Source organism: Martes martes (assembly GCF_963455335.1).
Source record: "Martes martes genome assembly, chromosome: X".
Classification (NCBI taxonomy): Eukaryota; Metazoa; Chordata; class Mammalia; order Carnivora; family Mustelidae; genus Martes; species Martes martes.
The window spans coordinates 93,248,336-93,271,335 of NC_137897.1; the positions used below are offsets into that span (position 1 = coordinate 93,248,336).

Here is a 23,000-nt window from a genome sequence, read left to right on the forward strand (position 1 = left end):
TCGTACGCACGCCGCGCTCCCTTGTTCCCCGCCTCCTGCTGAGTTCAGAGCAGCGCGTCTGGCCGGCGTGACCCGTACGCTTGCCTGTACCCAATGGGACGCCCCAGAGGCGTGCGTGCGTACGACGCGCTAACACCGCCCACCTCTTCACCTTCTCGGCGTGGAAACCGCGAGAGCGAGGTAGAGCGTTGATTCTTGCAGCGCGTGTTTCAGGTTTCTCAGTGGTTTCTGTAATGTGCTTCTGCATCGTTGCACCCTCATATCGATGAGAAGGGTGCGCCACCCAGTATTTCTGGGCTGGAACCAAAATGCAGGCCACTGAAATATTTCTCGAATTCTGTGGTTATTGGAATGGCATCTGAAGCCCTACTGTCTGGAATCCAATCCTGTCTTCACCGCGTCCTTTGGTATGCTGGGAAAGTTACTTCACCTCGCTATGCCTCAGTTCCCTCCTTTGTAAAGTACAGAAACTATCACGGTAGTGTTTGTAGGAGATAAATGAGAGTGCATAGGACTCCCATTAGTAAAAGACCAAGCACAGAGTAAGTATTCATTAAATGTTGGCTGTTATTAGTATTCATCCCTGTATCACTAGCACCTAGCCTAGTGCCAGCGCGCAGTAGACAGTACATATTTGTGGAATTAATGAATGTTAGAGCTACAGATGAGGACCCCAGGACCAGAAAGGAAAGGAACTTCTTAAAGGCCACAGGGTAATTTATGTTGGAAGTGGGACTAGAATCCAGGTTTCCTAATTAGAAGTGCAGAACTCTCTGTTAAACACATGATCTTTTAAAATTCGATATTTTTTTTGCTAAAAAACACAAATTTCCCCAAGTATTTAAAATGTACCGTCACTAGGTTCCATCCAAATAATACTCAGTGGTGGCTTTCTTTGGGCCTGGGTTCTTAAAGATAAATGTTTGAGTATTGACAATGACCCAGTTTAAGTAGACTGAGGTTTCAGGAAGCACTGAAACAGTGAACAAATAGATTTTAGGCAATTACTCTCGTGGCAGCACTACCCTAAATTCTGGAGATAGAGGGGCGAACAAAATTGGCCCCTTGCCTTCATAGAGTTCTCAGTCCAGCAGAGAAGAAAGACATTGAGAAATTCATTACAAATAATTATAGTGGTAGTATGCTCTCTGAAGGAACACAAAAGCAAATTTTAGAACTGGAAAAGAACCTAAGACTGGAGTATCTCCACTATATTTTGTTAAGTACTAGATATTGTCACATATACAAATATATGTGTGTGTATATGTACATACATAGTTGAGTGAAACAAGTTGCAGAACAATGTGTATAGTATGATTATACTTCCGTGTAAACAAAATTTTGTATATGTGATCTGTTTGTATGAGCAGGGAAAGTTGTGCAAGACTCAGCAGGCTGTTAATATTGATTATATTAGGAGGTAGAGGTGATGAGCTTTGTCTTTATACATCCTCATATTGAATTGTTTCACTGGTTCTAACAAGCAGTTGTTACTTTTGAATTGGAAGAAGAAGCCATTAAAGGGATCTTCAAGATTAGAGGGACAAAAAATAGAAGAGGGGAAGTTACTAATGAAAATACCTTTTGTGGGGTGCCTGGGTGGCTCAGTTGGTTGAGCATCAGATTCTTGGTTTCCTCTCAGGGCATGGTTTCAGGGTCGGTGAGATTGAGTTTCTCCTTGGGCTCTGTGCTCAGTTGGGGAGTCTGCTGGAGGTTCTCTCCTTCCGCCCCTCCTCACTGCACTCTGTCTAAAATAAATAAATCTTTTTAAAAAATACCTTTTTATTTTATTATTTTATTTTTAAAAATATTTTATTTATTTATTTGACAGAGAAGCAGAACACAAGCTGGGGGAGGAGCAGAGGGAGAGGGAGAAGCAGGCTCTCCCTTGAGCAGGGAGCAGGATGTGGGGCTCGACGTGGTGCTCGACTGCGGGGTGTGGGAGGGCTCGATCCCAGGACCCTGGGATCATGAACCGAGCCGAAGGCAGATTGCTTAACCACTGAGCCATTCAGGTGTCCCTAAAAAAATACCTTTTTAAAGAGTGCAGAGAACCAGTCTCTCCTTGCAAAAAAAGGACCAAGAAGGGACAGATTGAAATGGCACACAGAATTCAGACAAGGTTACAATTTAAAATGCCACTTCCTGGGGCACCTGGGTAGCTCAGTCCTTAAGCATCTACCTTTGGCTCAGGTCATGATCTTAGGGTCCTGGGATTGAGCCCCGCACTGAGTCCCGCACTGAGTCCCACATCAGCCTCCCTGCTCAGTGGGAAGCCTGTTCTTCTCCGACTCCTGCTTGTGTTACCTCTCTTGCTGTGTCTCTCTCTGTCAAAAAAATAGACAAAATCTTAAAAATAAAATAAAAAGAATAAAATAAAGTGCCACTTCCTGATGCAGGAAGATATACCAGACTGGAAGTACTGATGCAGTGTGCTCTGAAATAGAATAAAGCATGGAATTTCTAACACCAAAGGCACTGTTAATGGGAAGTTGTCAGAGAACCCAGTTCTCCACTTAAAGCAGAGCTGAAATTTACTTAGCATTTGTAGTGAAGTTAGTAAGGTGATTGGCTTGTAGTTAAATAATTTAAAATGCAATTACCGATTTATTTTAAATAAAGATTTATTTATTTGAGAAAGAAATCGAGAACACGAGCCAGCTTGTGGCAGGGAGGGGCAGAGGGAGAAGAGAATTTCAAGCAGACACTTGAGTATGAAGCACAACACAGGGCTTGATCTCAGGACCCTGAGATCATGACCTGAGCAGAAACCAAGAATCAGACGCTTAACCAACCGTGCCACCCAGGTGCCCTCAGTGATTGCATTTTTAGAACACCATTCCACATTTGTAGCCCTAATTTAGAAATACATGCAATTAGTATCTATTAAAATTAAGAATTTTTATACTCTTGGCCCAGCCAACCTACTTCTTATAATCTCTCTTACAGAAATTAAAGCACCAGAATGTAAGGCTAAATGTAGAAGGGTAAATGCATTGTTGTCTCTAGTAGCAGAGGTGGGAAACATCCATCAATAAGAGAAATGGTTGAATTAATTATAGTGTATCCATATAGAGGGATATTAAGCATTAGACAAACAGCTTATTTCAAGTACCTACACTAAACACTTCACTAAACACATTAGCCTACACCTTGTGCAGGAGATTGCTTTCGAATTTGGTTGTTCTCATGTACCCAGCACTTAAAGCAAGACTGCATTTAAAATGGACAATACTGCATTTTTGATAAAGACATCCTGTCAAGTGCATGCATTATTTAGCATGAGAAGTCATTAATTTCTAGTAACTGGCAATTTATTTGCATGTGAGCACTCAAATTTTCAAAATCTGTCCAAAGGCCTTTGGGAAATTAATATGACTTTCTACACAGTTCACTGGAATAGTTTATATTGAAGAAAACCCAAGGTGGATTGTTTTCCACATAACATCTTTTTTTTGGAGGGTTAAAAATGTCTTATGTGTTCACCCAAATTAAGTTCCTGTAATACATACCTCTTCTTCCCAGACTTTCACAACTGTTCATCTTCAATAAACAAATTCCCTTGTCTGGGCAAATTCATTATTGTTTCCATTTGAGTATAGTTTGGTCCCTAAATGAATCTCATTTGTGTTTTCAGGCATATTCATGCTTGTAATCTCATTTCCAGAATGTTTTTCCATTTGATGGCCATCTGAGAGCTTTCTTAAAAAAAAAAAAAAGAAAATTTGCCTGCCAACAGATACATATTAAGTATTTACAGTATGTCAGTCACTGTGCTAGGTATTGCTTCATTTAAAAACTTTTTTATTATGGGAAATTTTAAACACACACAGAAATAGAAGAGTGTAGTGAAATCACATGTACTTTTGAGGAAGCTTCAACATCATGAGTTCAGAGCCAGTCTTTTTACATCTATATCTCATCCACTTCCCTCCCTTCCAAATTACTGTGAAGGACCTTCAGGACATCATATGATTTCATCCACAGACATTTCAATGTGTATCTGTAAAAGATAACTTCTTTTAAAAAATCCCACAATATAACTAGACAACTGAAAAATTAATGATTTCTTAATGTAATCAGACATCTAGTGAGTATTCAAATTAGTATGTTTCTTAGTCCTTTGTGTTTCTTATAAATGGGTAGGATTGCCAGGGCACTTGGGTGGCTCAGTCAGTTGAGCGTCTGCCTTTGGCTGGGGTCAGGACCCTGGGATCAAGCCCTGAATCAGGCTCCTTGCTCAGCGGGGAGTCTGCTTCTCCCTCTTCCTCTGCCTCTCCCCCCTGCTTGTGCTCTCTCTCTCTCTCTCTCAAATAGGGGAATAAAATCTTTAAAAAACAATAAAGTAGGATTGCCATATTTAGCAAATAGAAACACAGGGTACTCAGTTAAAATTGAATTTCAGATGAACAATGAATACTTTTTAGTAAAAGTATGCCCCAAGTATAATGCATGGGACATACTAAATATTGCATAGAACATGCTTATACTAAGAAAATTATTTGTTGTTTATCTGAAATGCAACTTTAATTTGGTGTCCTAAATTTTATCTGGCAACTGTAACCCTAATCTAAAAGCTTTGTTTGGGGGCGCCTGGGTGGCTCAGTGGGTTAAGCCTCTGCCTTTGGCTCATGTCATGATCTCAGGATCCTGGGATCGAGCCCCACATCCGGGTCCCTTCTCAGCGGAGAGCCTGCTTCTCCCTCTCCCTCTGCCTGCCTCTCTACCTACTTGCGATCTCTCTCTCTGTCAAATAAATGAATAAAATCTTAAAAAAAAATAAAAAAAAAAATAAAAGCTTTAAAAAAAATGAAAGCTTTGTTTGATTCAAGTTCCATTTGGGGTGTGATAGGGGGCAAAATTAACTTCATAAATGGTGAATGTGTGCTTACTTCAGGAGCCATATAATGTCTGATTGTTTCTGTGATAATAGCTGCATTGATGCTTGATGCCTAGATCTGTAATTCACTAGGGTTATAATATGGTGATCTTCTAATTTTCCAAAGCATATTTTTCCACTGTTTTTTAATTTTAAATTTTTTAAACTCTAAGTCCATTGTGGGGCTTGAACTCAGGACCCTGAGATCAAGAGTTGCATGTTCCAAGGACTGAGCCATCCAGGTGCCCCTCAATGCATACATATTTTTTAAAGGACTAATTTCTTTTTAAAAATTATTTATTTATTTATTTGTCAGAGAGAGCTCACAAGCAGGGGGAGTAACGGGCAGAGGGAGAAGCAGACTCTGTTGAGCAAGGAGCCTGATGCGGGACTCGATCCTAGGACCCTGGGATCATGACCTGAGCTCAGAGCAGATGCTTAACTTACAGAGCCACCCAGGCACCCCTTTCAAGACATATTTTTAAGAGGAACTTTGATGTAGTGAGTAAGATGTCAGTTTTGGGCATAGGAAAGACTTGGCTTGAGCTTTGGCTCACCAGTTTCCTAGCTGTGTGACCTGGGGCAAGTTAGTTCACTCCTCTCAGCTTCAGCTTCCTCATCTGTAAAACAAGACTCATAATAGTACCTATCTCATACGATTTGGAGGGCCTCAAATGAGTTAAGGTATGTGGAGGATATATTTTATTTTTTAAAAGATTTTATTTGAGAAAGAGAGTGAACATGAGCAGGGGTGGGGGGGAGGGGGCAGAGGTAGAGGGAGAAGCAGACTTCCTGCTGGGTAGAGAGCCGGATGTGGGGCTAGATCCCAGGACCTGAGATCATGACCCTAGCTGAAGGCAGACTCTTAACTGATGGAGCCACCCAGGTGCCCCTGTCCCTATTTGGAGGATTTAGAACAGTGCCCAGTAGACAGTAGATGCTCATAAGAGCTAGCTAGTATGAGACTCTGGAAGAATTATGGCCTTTGAAATTCAGCATTTTTTAATATTAGAAACTTAACCTTCCCTTCAACAGTTAAGGTATATTTTCACATTAATAAAAACAGTAAAGATGTATTGAGTGAATAGCCTCTCATATTTGTCCAATACTTTGCAGTAAAAAAGGCCTTCTTCACATGGATTCCTTTCTCATTTGATCCTTACACAGCCTTTTAATGGGAAGGACTGGTCTTACCTGTTTTTTACATTTGAAGAATGTTAGGTTTACAGATATGATTTGCTTAAGGTATAGCACAGCTAGAAAGTCACACAGTAGAGCAGGGACTGAGATTTAGCCCAAGACTCTTTTTTAAAAAAATATTTTATTTATTTATTTGACAGAGAGAGAGCCAGAGAGGACAAGTGGAAGGAACGGCAGAGGGAAGGTGAGAAGCAGGCTCTGCACTCAGCAGGGAGCCCTACGTGGGGACAGATCCCAGGACCCTGGGATCATGACCTGAGCTGAAGGCAGGTGCTTAACCATCTGAGCCACCCAGGTGCCCCAGCCCCAAGACTCTTTTGATGGAAAACATTAAGTGAACACAATTACGTGGTTCTCCCTCTGTGCAGTGCTTTCATTTCTTGGCTCCGGTGACATCACTAATTTGTTTTCTTTTTCAGCTTTTCACTTCTTTCTCAAACTACTCCCATCCGCATCCCAGGGGGCTCTTTCTTTTCTTCCTGAATGTAGTTGTTCCCCAAGGTTTTATCCTTGAGCCATTCTTATTGCTATGGTATCCTTCTATGGTATCTACTCAGCTTCATTTATTCAAATAGCTTCATCATCCCTCTGGGAAGATGATTTCTAAATCTGTATTCCTGGCCTCTACCTCTTCATTGAGTTTTGGACCTGAAATTTTAGTTGCCTGCTTGATATGTTTACATGGCAGTTTTAGACAGAATCTTACATCCAGTGGGTCTTGTTTATCTGGATTCTGATTTTAGCCAATCAATTATAAATAAACAAGGAGACCATTGAGGAAATTTGGATGACATTAAGTATGTGATGATTAATTTCTTTTAGGTAAGATAATTCTATGTGGCTATGTTAAGAATATCTTTTAGAAATACATACTGAAGTGTTTATGGATGGTATCATGTATCTGAGATTTATTTCAAAATAATCTAGTTGGGGAAAGGAGGAATAGGTAAGGGTATTGATGAAACAAGATTGGCCATAAATTGATAATCGTCGAGCTAGGTAATGGGTACGTGGGACTTCAATATCCCATTTCCTTAATTTTTCTCTGTGTTTGAAAATCTGTATTATAAAAATGTCAGGGGCACCTGGGTGGCTCAGTGGGTTAAAGCCTCTGCCTTCAGCTCAGGTCATGATCTCTGGATCGTGGGATCAGCCTCTCTGCTCAGCGGGGAGCCTGCTTCCCCCCCCCCCCGCCTGCCTCTCTGCCTACTTGTGATCTCTGTCTGTCAAATGAATAAAATCTTTAAAAAAGAAATTTCAAGGGGCACCTGGGTGGCTTAGTCAGTTGAGTGTTGGACTCTTGGTTTCAGCTCATCTCATGATCTCAGGATTGTGGGATCGAGTCCCCTGTCGAGAGCCACACTTATCTCAGAGTCTGTTTGAGATTCTTTCCCTCTCCGGCTCCCTTCCCCTTTGCCCCTCCTCCCACTCTCTCTCATTCTCTCTCTCTCTCAAATAAAACCTTTAAAAATTTTTTTAAAGATTAGATAGGTCTAAAACCAAATTGATCAACCTCGCCTACGTCCATCTCCTGACAGTCATTTTCCTATTAATGTCCCCTGTCTTCCCAGTCACTTATTATGAAAACCCAAAGCTCTCTTGGTTTCCTCCTCCCTGACCTCTGCACCCAGTCAATTGGTAAGTTATGCTGAAACTCCTCTCACAGTGAATCCTATTTCTACTTTCTTTTCCATTCAAACTGCTATCATTCTGCTAAGTCCTTCATTACTTCTTGCCTGAGTCCGTGTCCTAGCATTCAAAAATTTCTCCTCATTTCTGGTCCCACGTTCCTTGGTATATGTAAAGCATCTAGCATAGTGCTTGGTACTTAGCCCCTTCTCCCTTCTTCCTGAATTGTGAACCATCTTCCTTACTGCTGCCTGCTGAACCCTGTGATAACGTCTCCCTTCCCTGAGGCGACTGCTCCTCTCCCTTCCTGGATCCCACAGCCTCTCTGCTGCCACCACTCCACCCCAGCTGCCGTGCTTTGTAGAGAAGCGTGTCTGAATAAAGACTGATTTCTCAGTTCCAAAGTTAGATAGAAGAGCAGGATTTTTCCTAGCTGTAGGTGAGTGGGCCTTTACATCCAGACAAAACAGGCATACTAAGTGTGAGTAAAAGAGAAGCAGGTTTTAAAGCTGCCTCTTTCCCCTCCAGCTCAGTGGGAAAGAAAAGGGCGGATGTCCAGTCCAGATGGATCAGCTTCTGGATCCAGGCAAGGTCAGGTAAATGCTGATGGCAAAGAAGGAGCTGGGTGGATAATATTGCAGCAAGCCGGGGGCTTCTTGAGGAAACACAACTTGCCTAGTCTGGCCAAGGGAGGAAGAGCACGAACTGCCTCCAGTGGGCCTCAGAGGGGCAACATCAGCAGTGTGGATTGGGTCCAAGACGTGTGTGGCTCAGGCCTGTCCTAGGCAGATGGCTATGGAACCCTTGCTTTCGGGCGCCCGCCTGGGTGTCGTTCTCTGTGTTATGGAGAGCAGCAGCCAGGCTTCCAGGGGCTGGGCTGATCAAGCGCAAGGAACTTTCATCCTTTAAAAAGAAAATGCTATAAGTCAATCACATTCTTACATTTTAAGCCTAACACTTGCGATGAAAACCAAGCTGCAGTATTATAATCAACATGCATCCGCCTATTTTATATTTAAGGCCCACAGGCTTCAACTAATTTAGGGGACCATCTGGTGAGAAAGAGAGAAAGTCTCATTACAAAGTGGCATTTGTTTGCAGGCTGAGCCCTCAAAAGAGATTGTCCTGGGGACCGTAACAAATGTCCTGTGCCACTGCCCAGTGCTCCCAAGCCCACTGCTTAGGTAGAAAGAGCACGGCTTCGAAGTCACATACGATTGAATTTCTCCTCCAGCATTCACAGACTGGGTGCCTGGAGCCACAGGATTTCTGAGGTTTGAGTTTCCTCAGTTTCCTCATATGTAAAATGGGAATTCAGTTGTACCTGAAATTGTTGGGAAGATTAAAGGAGATCAAGTGTCAGAGGCAGCCCAGAAGTATTGCTTCCTTTTGCGAGACCCATGACTTAATTCTCCATCTTATTCCCTCTGAACCTTGCTCTTCTTGCCTTCTTTGCTTAATACCCACTTTCTTGTGCATAGACATAACATACTTTTAAACAGATCTTTTAAAAAAAATGTATTTATTAGAGAGCACCCACATCCCTGTGTGCACAAGTTGGGGGAGGGGCAGAGGGAGAGACTCTTCAAGCAGACTCCCCGCTGAGCACAGAGCCCAATGGGGGTCCTTCTCAGGACCCATGACATCATGCCCTGAGTCGAAACCAAGAGTGGAAAGCTCAACCAACCCAGGCGCCCCTAAACAGATCTCTGAACAAAAGCTCTACAAAAAATTTTTTTTGTTCTAATGCTGTTATTTGTTCACCTCTCCAGAAGGTAAAGAAGTGAAATGGAATTTCCCTGGGATGCATGGGTCAGAAGGCAATTTTGCCTCTTCTGCAGAATGCTGAACAAATGTGTTCTCTAAGTGTTCCTGTCCTGTGTTCCCATAGTTGAAAGGAGAAAGGCTTAGATCATTAGATCAGTTAGCTGGGACAAATGCCAGTTGCAGCTTAGGGGTGGGAAGAGGGGAAGTCGGGGAGCAGGTTGGTTAGAGATGGGGAATCTGGGAATGGGGAATGCGTTTAGATTCTAACTAGATAACTGCTACTGAGGTGACAGCTTTATTTCAAGTGAGACTATGAATTTGGCTGTATTCCTAGTGAGAACCCAATGCTCAAAATTTCCTCTAAATCAAGAAACAAAATTAAAAAGTGATGATTGAGATTGGCAGAATGTAATTGCTGAAGGTGAGTAATGGATACCTGGAACTTAATTGCATTGTGCCCTATACTTTTGTGTGTATTTGGAAATACCCAAAATTAGATTTTTTTTTGTTTATGTGGTAAGTGTGGCACAACAGAGGTGACTCAAGAACTGAGAATTTTGACTTTCCTGTCAGAAAAGCTAGTAGGAGATATTTGGACCAAAAGAATTTCTTAGAGGAGATGTGATTTCTATAATGCTTATCTAGTTAACTGGATTTATTTGAAGGATTAAGTAGCATGCAGATAAAATATTTTGTGGATGTAATATAAATTGACCTCATGAAACTTTTGATGAGATGTCACAACCACTGTTTTAAAGGGAATTGAGTCACTAGAGGACTGTGACCCTCTTCTGAGTAGATGCTGCCTTAGAAATAGGAAACAAAGGTAAAGATAAAGGAGGTTAAGGATATTATTTTGACATTTCAAAAGCATGATTTCTTAGGGATGGGGGGGTAGCTAGTTTTTCAAAAGATAAATATTTACAAAAGATCTAAAGGGAGGCATGCACCATGAAATCTCCAAGTGGAGATGAAACTGTGACAATGAAAAACTTAGTTCATGGGAATAAACTGTAAGGAAATCTCATGGCCGCAGTCGTGGGCTCATTACTGAATGACCTAAAGACAATATACATAGGCAATGTACGCATATGTGTTTGACGCTAGAGTAGTTGCTGTGATTGTGTTACTCCGAAGAACAGGTTTTTCCCTTGCCAGGATCGGCATTTTGGAAGGTATAGGCAGATATTGTAAGGGACACCCATGATCCATCCTGTTGGGGGTGGGAGAGAGTGTAAAGCTAAAATCTAATAGGGAAGAAAAATAGTCTGTCCTCAGAGGCTTTCCTTGTCCAGGGAGAGGGTTGATCAATCAGCTGACGGTGGAAAAAATGAGTCCAAAGCCTTCTTGTCAAGAGGTTTTCCTTTCTGCGTGAGGGAAGGAAAATGAAAACAGCAAGTTCTCAGAGTGGTGACAGTTGCAGGATCACACATTTCAGGATGACAGCTGAAGAGGCAAGGTATACTCCTGACAGGACCCACTACAGAATCTGCAGGAGCCAGTGCAAACTGAAAATGTGAGGCCCCTTATTCATGAATTATTCAGAATTTCAAAATCGTGACAGTGGAATATTAAACAAAACATGGGCTTCTGTAAGGATAGAGCTGTGTGTGACTCCACAGGTCGTGTGTCCCTCAAGCCCACCTTACCCCTGCTGCCCAGGAATAGTGATAGCAGAACTTCAGAAGGCATTCATGGAAAACTGTAAGGCAGAAAATCAAGATCATCTAAAATCCCACCACCTGGAAATAACCGTTGTCATCATTTTGCTATATATCCCCAAGATTTTTTTTTAAGATTTTATTTATTTGAGAGAGAACACAGGCATGGGGAGCAGCAGAGGGAGAGGGAGAAGCAGGCTTCCCGCTGAGCAGGGAGCCCACTGTGGGTCTTGATTCCAGGACCCTGGGATCACAACCTGAGCCAAAGGTAGATGCTTAACTGTCTGAGCCACCCAGCTGCTCCTCCCCAAGATTTTTCTACATACATATCCATATGTAGATAGGTATTTATTCATGCAGTTTTTATACAATGGAAATGGTATATCATACATTCTCTTCTGTAGTCTTTAAAAAAAAACTAGGGTGCGTGGGTGGCTCAGTGGGTTAAAGCCTCTGCCTTCGGCTCGGGTCATGATCCCAGGGTCCTGGAATCGAGCCCCGCATTGGGCTCTCTGCTCAGCAGGGAGCCTCCTTCCCTTCCTCTCTCTCTGCCTGCCTCTCTGCCTACTTTTGATCTCTGTCAAATAAATAAATAAAATCTTTTAAAAAAACCAAACTATATTTTAGAGAGCTTTTCATATGGTAAATACAGATCATTTCAGTCCTGTCCTATAGAGAGAGGTTCCATGATCCATTTAACCAAACCCTATTGTTGGGGGTCTGAGGAGTCTTGAGTTTTCATTATTACAAATGATGCACATTGAATATCAATAAAGCTGAGTGAGAATTGAATAACTTAATCAGTGCAAAGCACTTCACAGAGTATTTAGCAAAGAGCAAGCTTCTTTTAAGTGTTAGTGTCATTTTTATATTGTCAAGTAGCCTTACATAAAGGTGAACTAATTTATATTCCCAACAGCAGGGTGAGAGGGATTGGTTTCCCTAACTCCTTGGCAGTTGTTTCAATTTTTGCCTTTCTGTATTTCTTTCTTTGTGAATGGCCTGTTCATGTTCTTTGCCAGTTTTTCTGTTGGATTCCTCATGCTTTAAAATTTTTAATTGATTTCTGTATTGGTGCTCTCCTTTGTAATATGAATAACAAGTACTTTTTTCCCCTAGGGTTTTTTTTTTTTTTATGTTTGGTTTTGTTTTAACCTCGTGGATGTTTTTACGTTTAGTATGGCTAAATCCATCCCATCTTTTCCTTAGGATTTCTGTCTTTGCTGTCCTCCTTTCAGAAGTCTTTGCCACAGAACAGGTTTAGAATTCAGTGGTGGGGAAAGCTTTCCTGCCACAGATTAACTCCAGCAGGTTTCCTCTGAGGCTTTATTCTTTTGGGACATGGTTTTCCCAATTCTGTCAAGGGAATTCACAACATTAGACTACTTTAAATGTATATGAGAGGGGAATACTTTTATTAACTTTAAATCTACTTGTGAAGACACAAGATATATTAAAAACAAGTGTTGTCTATCTTCATCCAACCCAGAAAACACTTTTGCTCCTTTTATATTTTCTGCCTTTGTTTGCTTTCTGTGGAGAGTTCTGTTTTTACTGAAGCTATTCTTTTTTTTTTTAAGATTTTTATTTATTTATTTATGAGAAAGATAATGAACAGGGAGGAGGGGCAGAGGGAGAGAGAGAGAGAAGCAGACTCCCTGCCAAGCAGGGAGCCCAATGTAGGGCTGCATCCCAGGATATGGAGAACATGACCTGAGCCAAAGGCAGGTGCTTAACTGAGCCACCCAGGTGCCCCTTTACTGGAACTATTCTTTTGGGGATCCAACCAAAGAGAAATTGCATTTCAGATACATTTATTTGGGGTTAGCAGGATATATTTATGTGGTTTCCTATCACTTCTGCATATAGTTAAGTTATGGGTGGCTGTACCAGTATAAAAATGACTTGAGGGAACACTTTTAAACCAATAAGTCTAAAGCTTATCAGATTAGTCATTATATAAAAAACTTGACATAGCCTAAAATCTTACAGCTTATATAGACAAGAAATGATATAGAGGTTTTCCCAAATTTGATAGAGGTTTTCCCAAATTTGACAACAACCCAGAATATATATGTGACATTAATCAGTGATGGGTTGGGAAACCAAAAAAAACTTTTCTGTACTCTTGGGAAATACTAAATTATTTCCCTGTTCTCTCTATAGACATTGTACTACAGAAGTGGTATCAGATGAAGAGGTGATCAAAAGATGCAGGCAAAAAATATAGAAAGGGTAGCAAGGAGTTGTACCAGTTAATATAAGGAAAAATACTGGTTTTTAAAAATTTTGCATCTGACTCTTGATTTTGGCTCAGGTCATATCTCGGGGTCATGGGATCGAGCCCTACGTTGGACTCCACGCTCAGCGCTGAGTTTGCTTGTCCCTCTCCATCTGCTCCTCCTCCACTCATGCCCTCTCTCTCTCTCTCCCTCTCAAATAAATAAAATCTTTAAAGTACAACATGAGGGATCCTTGTTGTGATGAAAATGTTCTAGATCTTGATTGTGGTGGTTGTTATGCAAGGCTATACATCTGATAGAATTATATAGAGCTAAACACTCACCCACACACAACACCCAGACACAAATGAGTACATGTATAACTGGTGAAATCTGAATAAGCACTGAGGATTGTACCAATGTCAATTTCTTGGTTTTGATATTGCGCTATAGTTGTATAAGATGCTAACATTGGGGCTACTGAGGAAACGTGCATGGGACTTCTCTCTACATTCCTTGTAATCTTTGTTGAATGTATAATTATTTAAAAAAAAATAATAGCACAAGTTACCAGAAGTGAAAAGGATTAAAACTGTTAAACACATTTACAAATGAAAAACTATAAATGGCTACATTAGGAGAAGCTGGGAATATTGTTACTCTTTGATGTTTTAAGGAAGACAAATAGTCCTTCTCAGGGAATATTCCATTTAAAAAATAGACAATTGCATTGTTTTTTCCCAATTAAAAAAGAATGTTTCTTGTGGAAATTTATAACATTTAGCTTAAAAAAGGTCATTCATATTCCTATCATTTTGATACAAACATTATTTTCAACATTTAAGGTAAATCTTTTCAGTCTTTTTCTATGCATAAAATTAAAACAAAAATTTTCACAATCAGGGGCGCCTGGGTGGCTCGGTGGGTTGAGCCTCTGCCTTCAGCTTGGGTCATGGTCCCAGGGTCCTGGGATCGAGCCCCGCATTGGGCTCTCTGCTCGGCGGGGAGCCTGCTTCCCCCCACTCTCTCTCTGCCTGCCTCTCTGCCTACTTGTGACCTCCGTCTGTTAAATAAATAAATGAAATCTTTAAAAAAATTTTTCACAATCAGCAATAGATTTTTCTTGTCAAAGAGTCTTGTGTTAATAGGAATTTAATGTACACAACATTCTATCATACGGATACAGAATGAATTATTTACCTTGCCCTCTATTTTGGATATTTAGATTGTTTCAGTATTATAAATAATGTTGCAATACGCATCATTGCACTTGCATCTTTGTAAGTATTTCTTATTACTTCCTTAGCATAAATTCTTAGGAGAAAAATTATAGGTCAAAGAGTATGTAAATTTTTAAAGCCTTTTCTATGTTTGTCTAAAAAGCCTGCCAGAAAGGTTGTATGAATGTTCCATCTCTGTTTTTTCTTTCTTTTTTTAAAAAAAAGATCTTATTTATTTATTTATTTATTTATTTATTTATTTATTTCAGAGAGAGAGAGAGAGCGCGAGCGAGCGCACATAAGCAGAGAGAGAGTGGAGGGAGAACAGACTCTCCCAATGAACATGGAGCCTGACATGGGTCTCAAACCTAGGACCTTGGGATCATGACCTGAGCCAAAGGCAGACATTTAACTGACTGAGCCACCTGGGTACCCCATCTCTGTTTTTTCCAGAGCATGTCCTTTGTTGATAATGTTAGCAACTGGGTAGTAGGCTGGATAGATCCAGTGTGGCAGTTTTTCTTTTTTTATAAAGTATTTTTAGAAGATTTTATTTATTAGAATGAGTGTTCAAATGTGTGAGCAGGGGGTGGGGCAGAGGGAGAGAGAGAGGGAGAGAAGTAGACAGCATGGAGCACGGAGTCTCACGTGGGGCTCAATCTCACGACCCTGAGATCACCACCTGAGCCAAAATCAAGAGTCAGACATTTAACTGACTGAGCCACCCACGTGCCCCAGTGGCAATTTTTCTGTTCTTTGAAACAGTGCTATAGGATCTAGGCCAATGCCAGGTTCACACTAGGTCCCTAAACATTTTGCTGATTTAATAGTCTTCATAATACATCCCTTGAAACTCTTATGTGGGGCATGTGGGAAACAAAATCATCAAAATATTACTATGCCTTAACCCTGAATTATATCACTGACATCTAGTAAAGAGTATGGCCTTGAGGGAATAAACAGGTACATTTTGATTGGGAGGAAGGACTTGGGAAAAGTCCAGAGGCTGTAAAGTGGGAAGTGTGAAAATAAAGGAAACCTCATTTAAAATGGAGTCAGGAGGTGCCTGGGTGGCTCGGTGGGCTAAGCATCCCACTCGTAATTTCGGCTCAGGTCCTGATCTCAGGGTTGTGAGATTGAGCCTTGCACTGGGCTCTGTGCTCAGTGGGGAGTCTCCTTGAGATTCTCTCCCTCCCCCTCTGCCCCTACATACCCCTACGAGCCATATGTGCTTGATCTCTCTCGCTCGCTCTCAAATAAATAAAGAGTAAATCTTCAAAAACAATTTAAAAATTGGGTCGGGAAGCCCTGAAGGGGGAGCTCTCATGAATTACTACTTGCTTGTAAGAAGCATATTTTGCATTCCTCAAGAGGAAGCCGCTTACCTTATAACGCTGTAGCAGGAGGAAGAATTTCTCATGGCTCAGCAACAATCCAGCCAGTGAGAACTCAGCAAAACAGCTCCTCCCAGCTTCTTCCTTTCCCCTCCTAAAAGCAAGCCCCTCTCCTCTGTTTTCTGGATTTGCCAGTGGTTCACCGTAGTTTTCCTGTCCTGAGTTTCAGTTCCTCTCTATTCCCTTATGAAGTCATTTTGCTGGTAGAATAACTGGCTCTTTTGCTTTTTAAGGTCAGCATTACATGGTGACCCAGATGGGACCCAAAGGAGGGGAACCCCTGAGGAAGTAACGACCCCCAGAACCATGTAAAGTACCTACGTTAGTGCCTTGTGCTTTCTGCTTCTGTGAGACATCTTGCCTTTAGTTCGGTAAGTCTACTCTCGGATCTGAGCTCCCTCCTTCTGGTTGAGCTCTCCGACTTTATTTGGATCTGTTTAAAATTTTTTTTTTAATGAAACTGTTGTCCTTCCTCGTGAGTACTCTTCTGTTTCCTGAACCTCTGGTTTTGAGTAATGGGTTCTCAATCTGCTAAGTTCTCTCCGTAATGAGTTCTCAATCTGCTCAATTCTCTCAGGAGGGTCGTCCTTCTGGGACCCCAGCCAGTTTTATGTTTAAAACTATGGTCCCTCCTCATGTGCATTTTTAACTAATTGGACCAACTTAACAAAAAATTACTTAGGACTCCAATGGCTGTTATGGGGAACTTTGGATCTTCCCAAACTTGATTTTCTTAGAACCAAATTAGAAGTTCTAAAATAAAATGAACTGAATGGGATACCTATTTCAATTAATGTCTTGAAGCTTCCAAGAGTATCCAAGACTCTAAAATCATCTCTTTAAAAAAAAATACCATTTTAAATTAACCAAGGTGAACAAACAATTGAAAGAAGACAAAAAAACCTTTTCAGGCCTCTTTCTTCCTCCCCTGTCCTCTTTGTCTCTGTCTCTACATCCTTTATACCCTCTGCTTCCTCGTTCTGGTTCTCTCAGTGAAGTTCCTTTTTCTCGGAACCTCTCCCCTCTCCCTTCTCTGAACCCATTAAAACCGGCCCCTTTAAAATTACACTCTTAGAGGATCCTGATGCTAAGCTCCTAATTTCCCATGTTCCCTGGACTAAGGCTGAACTATGAGCAATAGTGAAAGATTTCCCGGGACTTATTGAAGATCCTCATAGATTTGCCAAGGAATTTAATGTAGTCATTCAGAACTACCAACCGGCTTCCTCACATTTGTATCGGCTAGCTCACATGCTTGTTGAAGGCCAGGCCCAGCACTGGATGAAAACAGCTAACTGGGATGATCCTGAAAAATCTTTAGAACTTTATTTTTCAAAGACTTCATTTATTTGTCAGAGAGCGAGCGAGCCCCAAACACACAAGCAGGGTCGGGGGAGGTGCACGGGAGAGGGTGGCAGACAGAAGAAGAAGCAGGTTCCCAGGTGAGCAAGGAGCTCCATGTGGGACTAGATCCCAGGACCCTGGGATCATGACCTGAGCTGAAGGAAGGTGCTTAAGACACTTAAGCCAAAGGCGACTGAGCCACCCAGGGGTCCCATCTTTAGAACTTTATTATTTTTTTAAATTTTATTTATCTATTTGACAGACAGAGATCACAACTAGGCAGAGAGGCAGGCAGAGCGAGAGGAGGAAGCAGGCTCCCCGCGGAGCAGAGAGCCCGACGCGGGACTTGATCCCAGGATCCCGGGACCACGACCCGAGCCAAAGGCAGAGGCTTTAACCCACTGAGCCACCTAGGCGCCCCTCTTTAGAACTTTAAATGAGAGACCAACCGCATGCCTTTTTATATGATCAGGCTGGGCAATTGCTAAACAGCTTCACTGGGCAGTCCCTAGGGCTTTCCAAAAACCTGTTGATTGGAATAAGATTGAAGCTTGTACCCAGAAACCCCATGAACCTTTGCAGGACTATTACAGTCACCTCCAAACTGTTTTTCAAGAAAGTTGTGGCCTCCCTATGGATGTTAAATCCACTCAGGTACCCTTCAATTCTGTGTTCATTAAAGCGCTGAATCTGGATTTTTCCCTTGTAGTTAAAAGGACTAGGATGGAATGGGAAACTGTCTGCTTCAGATTCAGTTATTTTAGCAAAGTGGCCCACCCACACCCCAGAGAATTCAGCTACAAGGAAGACCACTAAAATCTTCAATTTTCAACTCTAACAAATGGAAGCGCCTTAAACAAAAGCAACCCCCTCCTGGTCTCTGCCATTATTGGACACTGGAAGAAAGATTGTTCCAAAGGTAAGTGTTCTAAGTGCCTTCGGCCCTCCAACCAGCCTTTCCAGTGCCCTCCGAACTCCCAGCTACAGGACTCTGAGGAATTACAGGGGCTTTTCCCAATTCTTCCTCTTTACCAGCTTGGAGAAGAAACTCTCCAGACTGGGGATGAATCTCTTTGTGTCCTTGTCGACACCAGACCTAGGCTCTCAGTGCGCAGTCCTACTGTTATTAAACAGCTCCTGCTTGAAGTACTGAAATGGTTCAAGTAGTGGGAGTCTCTCATAAACCTCAACCCATTCCTATCTTTAAACCCATTCCTGCTTGTTTCCTTTAAGAGATACTCATTCTTTTCTTCTTAGTTCCTCTGCGCCTATTCAATTTTTGGGCTGAGATTTCTTTGAAAAATACATTGGAATTGTTTTCTCCTGAAAGGGGGAGATAATTCTAGAATTTGATAGCAACGACCAAAATTACCAGCTCGGTGAATCATATGACCCTTCAACATCTTGTATTTGTTCTGTCAGATTTTTCACTGTGATTCATTTCTCTTGTGGATAAGGTCAGGCAATTATCTCTTTGCCTTTGGGGGAAGAAGAGCAGTGTACCTGGGCAGTAATGCCCCAGAGTTTTGCTGAAAGTCCTTCCTACTTCTCCCAAACCTTAAAAGTGGATTTAGAAGATATAATGTTAACTAGAAGTTCTGCCTTACTACAATACTCAGGCACTTGCTTCTCTGATCCCCTTCTCAGGTGTTGCAGGGACAGCATCCACCTGTTTAGGCTGTTAGCCTTAAAGGAACACAAGGTTTCCATGGAGAAACTGCAGTTTGCTCAGACTCTAGTTTGATATTTGCAGCACCTGAGCTCAGAACAAAGGCTACACATAGATCCAAATAGGCTTCATGGCATCCTGAACTTCCCAAAATGAAGCCAGTTGTAAGATTTTCTTAGGCTAGCTGGCTGCTGTGGAAAATTGGATTCCAAACTCTCTTGCTGTACTAATCTTAACCTTGCCACCATTCTTCCTTCTCTGGAAACAATACTCTTCATGACTGTCAGACTCCCTGTGATGGCTTACAGAAAGCTCCTTTGCATAAAGCAGACTGTTGGTGGTTTACCAATAGTTCTTATTTAAAAGGTGAAAATGGTAAATATTGTGTTGGGTATGCTATTACAGTTTTTTTTTTTTAAGTCATTAAGGCAGCGCCTTTGCCCTCAGCTATCCTGGCCCAACAGGCTGTTCTTGCTCGGACTGCATTTTAGCCAAGGGCAAAACTGCAAATATCTATACTGACAGTAGGTAGGCCTCTGAAGTAGCTCATGACTTTGGAATGCTAAGGAAACAGTGAGGCTTCCTCACTTCTAGTGGGGACAAAATTAAAAATGGCATTTATGTTCAGAAGTTACTAGATGCCATACACTTGGCAGATGCTTTGGCCGGTATTAAGGTCCCTGCACATTCTAAGCTGGATTCCTTGGAGGCCAGAGGAAACCACCTAGTTGATATTTCTGCAAAGGATGCTGCTCTCGAAGGAACGAACAGCCAAACCTCTGTTATGGTCAAAGGGATGTTCCCCTCCCCAAATGATAATCTAGAAAAATTGACTGGAGATGCCCAACCATCAGCCCCAGAAAAGGAAAAAACAATATTGAAAGCCTAATGACTGCTGGTTCAATTAAAAAAAAAGAAAACTCTGGGTTGGGCCAAATAATAATCCAGTGCTGCCACAGACTCTAAAATTCCTAGTACTGACTACTGTATATGTATCCAATCATTGGTCTGCTGATAAAATGAAGACCTTTGAGCCAATACTGGTGGGTAAATGTTAACAAGATCACACAGTGCCTACTCTGCTTGCCCTACCTGCCTTTAAATCTAATTTGGGAAAACCTGTGTGCACTGCTTCTGGACACTGTAAGTTGCCAATGGCAGATGGATTTTATTCAGCTTCCTCCATCTCAGGCATATAAAGTTGTCTTGGTAATGGTTTGTATGTTTTCTCACCAGACTACTATTTTTTTGTGGCTAAAATCCTAGTAGAAAAAAATCATCCGTACCTGGGGAATTCCCCTCAAACTTCACAGTGACCAGAGAACTTGCTTCGACAGGTTTGTGTTGTTTGGGCATTGTTACAACATTTCTCCTGTGCTTACTACCCTTAATCCTCAGGGCAAGTCAAACACACTAATGGTATTGTTAAGCAAAATTTGTAGAGGCTCTTCAAATAATCCGGCCAAAAGCAGTGCCATTAGTTTTCCTACATTTTAGATCTACCTCTTTGGAACCTATAAACTCTTACCTTTTGAGATAATCACAGGATGGCCAATGTACTTGGCTTCTGCTTCTTTCGATCCACAAATGGTAAAAGGAGATATACTTAAATATTGCACAGGCCCAATTGCTTCTGTTGCGAATAACCACGCTTTAGTAGAACAATCTTTCCACAGTGCGTTCCTGGGAGACAAAGATCTAAAGCGCCATACCTTGCAGTCCAGAGATTTCGTCTTTTGGAAAAGACAGCTACAGAAAGACTCTCTTCAACCCTGTTGGAAAGGCCCCTTTCAGGTACTGTTAACCAGCCCTTGTACTGCGAAACTCCAAGGAATGACTCTTGGATCCATGTGTCACATCTTTTTTTTTTTTTTTAAAGATTTAATTTTTAAACTAATCTCTCCACCCAACGTGGGGCTCGAACTCACAACCCCGAGATCAAGAGTTGCACACTCCTCTGACTGAGCCAGCCAAGCATCCTCCTGTGTGTCACATCTAAAGAAAGCGCCAAACCCTGACTAGATCTGCACATCCCCTGAGTACCTGGAAATAAAGATTTCCAGGAATTGAAGCAGACGACAGCTGAAGGAGACAACTTTCCCAAGATGACTGGACCAGACCTGTATACCTTTTTCTCACTGTTGATTCTTCCCTTATTTCCTCCCTTTCTTTCTAATCTATTGCAAAAAGGGAGCCTTTCTGGCTGTTGGATCTGACACCAGAAACTTTGATTTGTTCTTCCCTATTTATTATTTGTTCCCCTGCCTCCAAGGGAAATACAAATGAGCTAACTCCTCTTCGCAAGGCTTTTTTAAAGAAGATTTTTGTTTATTTATTTGAGTGAGAGAGCGCAAAAGTGAGTGAGCAGGGAGGGGCAAAGGGGGAAGGAAAAAGAATCTGAAGCAGATTCCACACTGAGTATGGAGCCCGACTTGGGGCTCGATCCCATAACTGCTCAATCCCATGACCTGATCCAAAACCAAGAGTCTGATGCTCAACCAACTGAGCCATGTAGGCGCCCCTGCAAGGCTTTTGGAAAAGACCCCTTTAGCCTTGCAGAAGTTCTGCTCATCTTATTCTGTATAATCGCTTTTTAAAAGATTTTATTTTAAAGTAATCTCTATACCCAGTGTGGGGTTCAAACTTAGAACCCTGAGATCAAGAGTCAGACTCTCAACTGACGAAGCCACCCAGGCACACCTTTATAATCAGTTTTAAGCCTTATACCTATTGCCTCTCAAACCTTTGTAGAAATAACGTACCCAGTAGGCTGATGCTAGCTCAGCACTTCGAGATGATCTTCAACATTTATCTCAGATGGGAAATGCCTGACAGTTCTCCCTCCTACCTTTCCCTGTTACTCAGATGTGACTTCACCGGTTTCCATTCTACGCACTTTCCCTCTCATGTGGGACATGACCACCAGGAAAGATCCTTTCTGACACCAAGGGGATGAAAACACTAAGTATGAAAAAAAAAACCCACCACAACACAACCCTGACTTTTGATTAGCAGTGTTTTTGAAAAAGACCTTGATCAAAAGGGGGAGATGTGAAAATAAAGGAAACTTAATTTAAAGTGGAGTCAGGAAGCCCTGAAAGGGGAGCTCTCATGCATTACCTCTTGCTGGAAGAAGCATTATCCCACAGTTCCCAGCAGGAAGCAGCTTGCTTTTGGTATCCCAGCCTGAGGAAGGATGAATTTCTCCTTGCCCAGCAACAGCCCAGTCAGTGAGAACTCAATGAAACAGTCCCTCCCAGCTTCCTCTTTTCCCCTGGGAAAGCAAGCCCCTCTCCTCTGTTGTCTGGGTTTGCCTTTGGATTGCCACAGTTTGCTTGTTCTGAATTAAAATTCCTCTGCTCTTCCTGAATAAACTCATTTTGCTGGTAAAATAACGGCTCTTTCGTTTTTTAAGGTCAACAGAAGCTGAAACCACCTGAGGTTTCTGGGAACAGACTGATGGGGTCTGAAAAATTGAGGTTCGCTGGGAAGGGAGGTGTTGTCTGGAGCATTAAGTGTAGTTATTGTGGGGGTTGGGAGAGAGCAAAACTCTCGCCAGTTACCCTCTTCCCACTACCCCACTCCTTTAAGCACTCAGGATGTTAATTGGCCTGGTGGCCTTTATGTAAAAATTAGTTTGCAAACTTCTCCCAGCAGAAATCTGGGCATAATTATACTGAGTTGTCCTTTTATTTTTTATTGTGGGGGGGAGAGGTACGAGTTTCATCTAAGTTTCCCCTTTTCCGTCCTCCATGCAGTATTACTCATCAAGTGGGACCAGTGGCCAGAGGTCTGCGTTTCCGCTTCCCCTCATTTGCTGCTCCATCCATCCCGTGCCTGAAATACAAGTAGGGTGGGTAACCACATAGGCCCCAGTGCTCTCTAGGAGGAGCCCATTATGGTTTTAGAAAAGAACAGGCCATGGCTACTTCGATTTAATTACCAGATGTGATTAAATAATAAAAATATGTGAGCACTCAAATTCTTCCAGACTCTTCTTGGATGACTTTGTGTC

The 23,000-nt window shown here is 41.9% G+C and overlaps 1 long non-coding RNA gene across 2 annotated transcripts; it reads left to right on the forward strand.

The window, feature by feature from the left end:
• Positions 1-149: 149 nt before the first annotated feature.
• Positions 150-22,373, forward strand: LOC308337089. 2 transcript variants are annotated; one of them, XR_013966292.1, is made up of 6 exons: positions 150-407; positions 6,220-6,263; positions 16,206-16,343; positions 18,026-18,235; positions 20,662-20,779; positions 20,865-22,373. It is a non-coding gene; the product is annotated as an uncharacterized lncRNA (long non-coding RNA). The 2 variants fall into 2 exon arrangements; XR_013966293.1 differs by lacking the exon at positions 6,220-6,263.
• Positions 22,374-23,000: the final 627 nt, after the last annotated feature.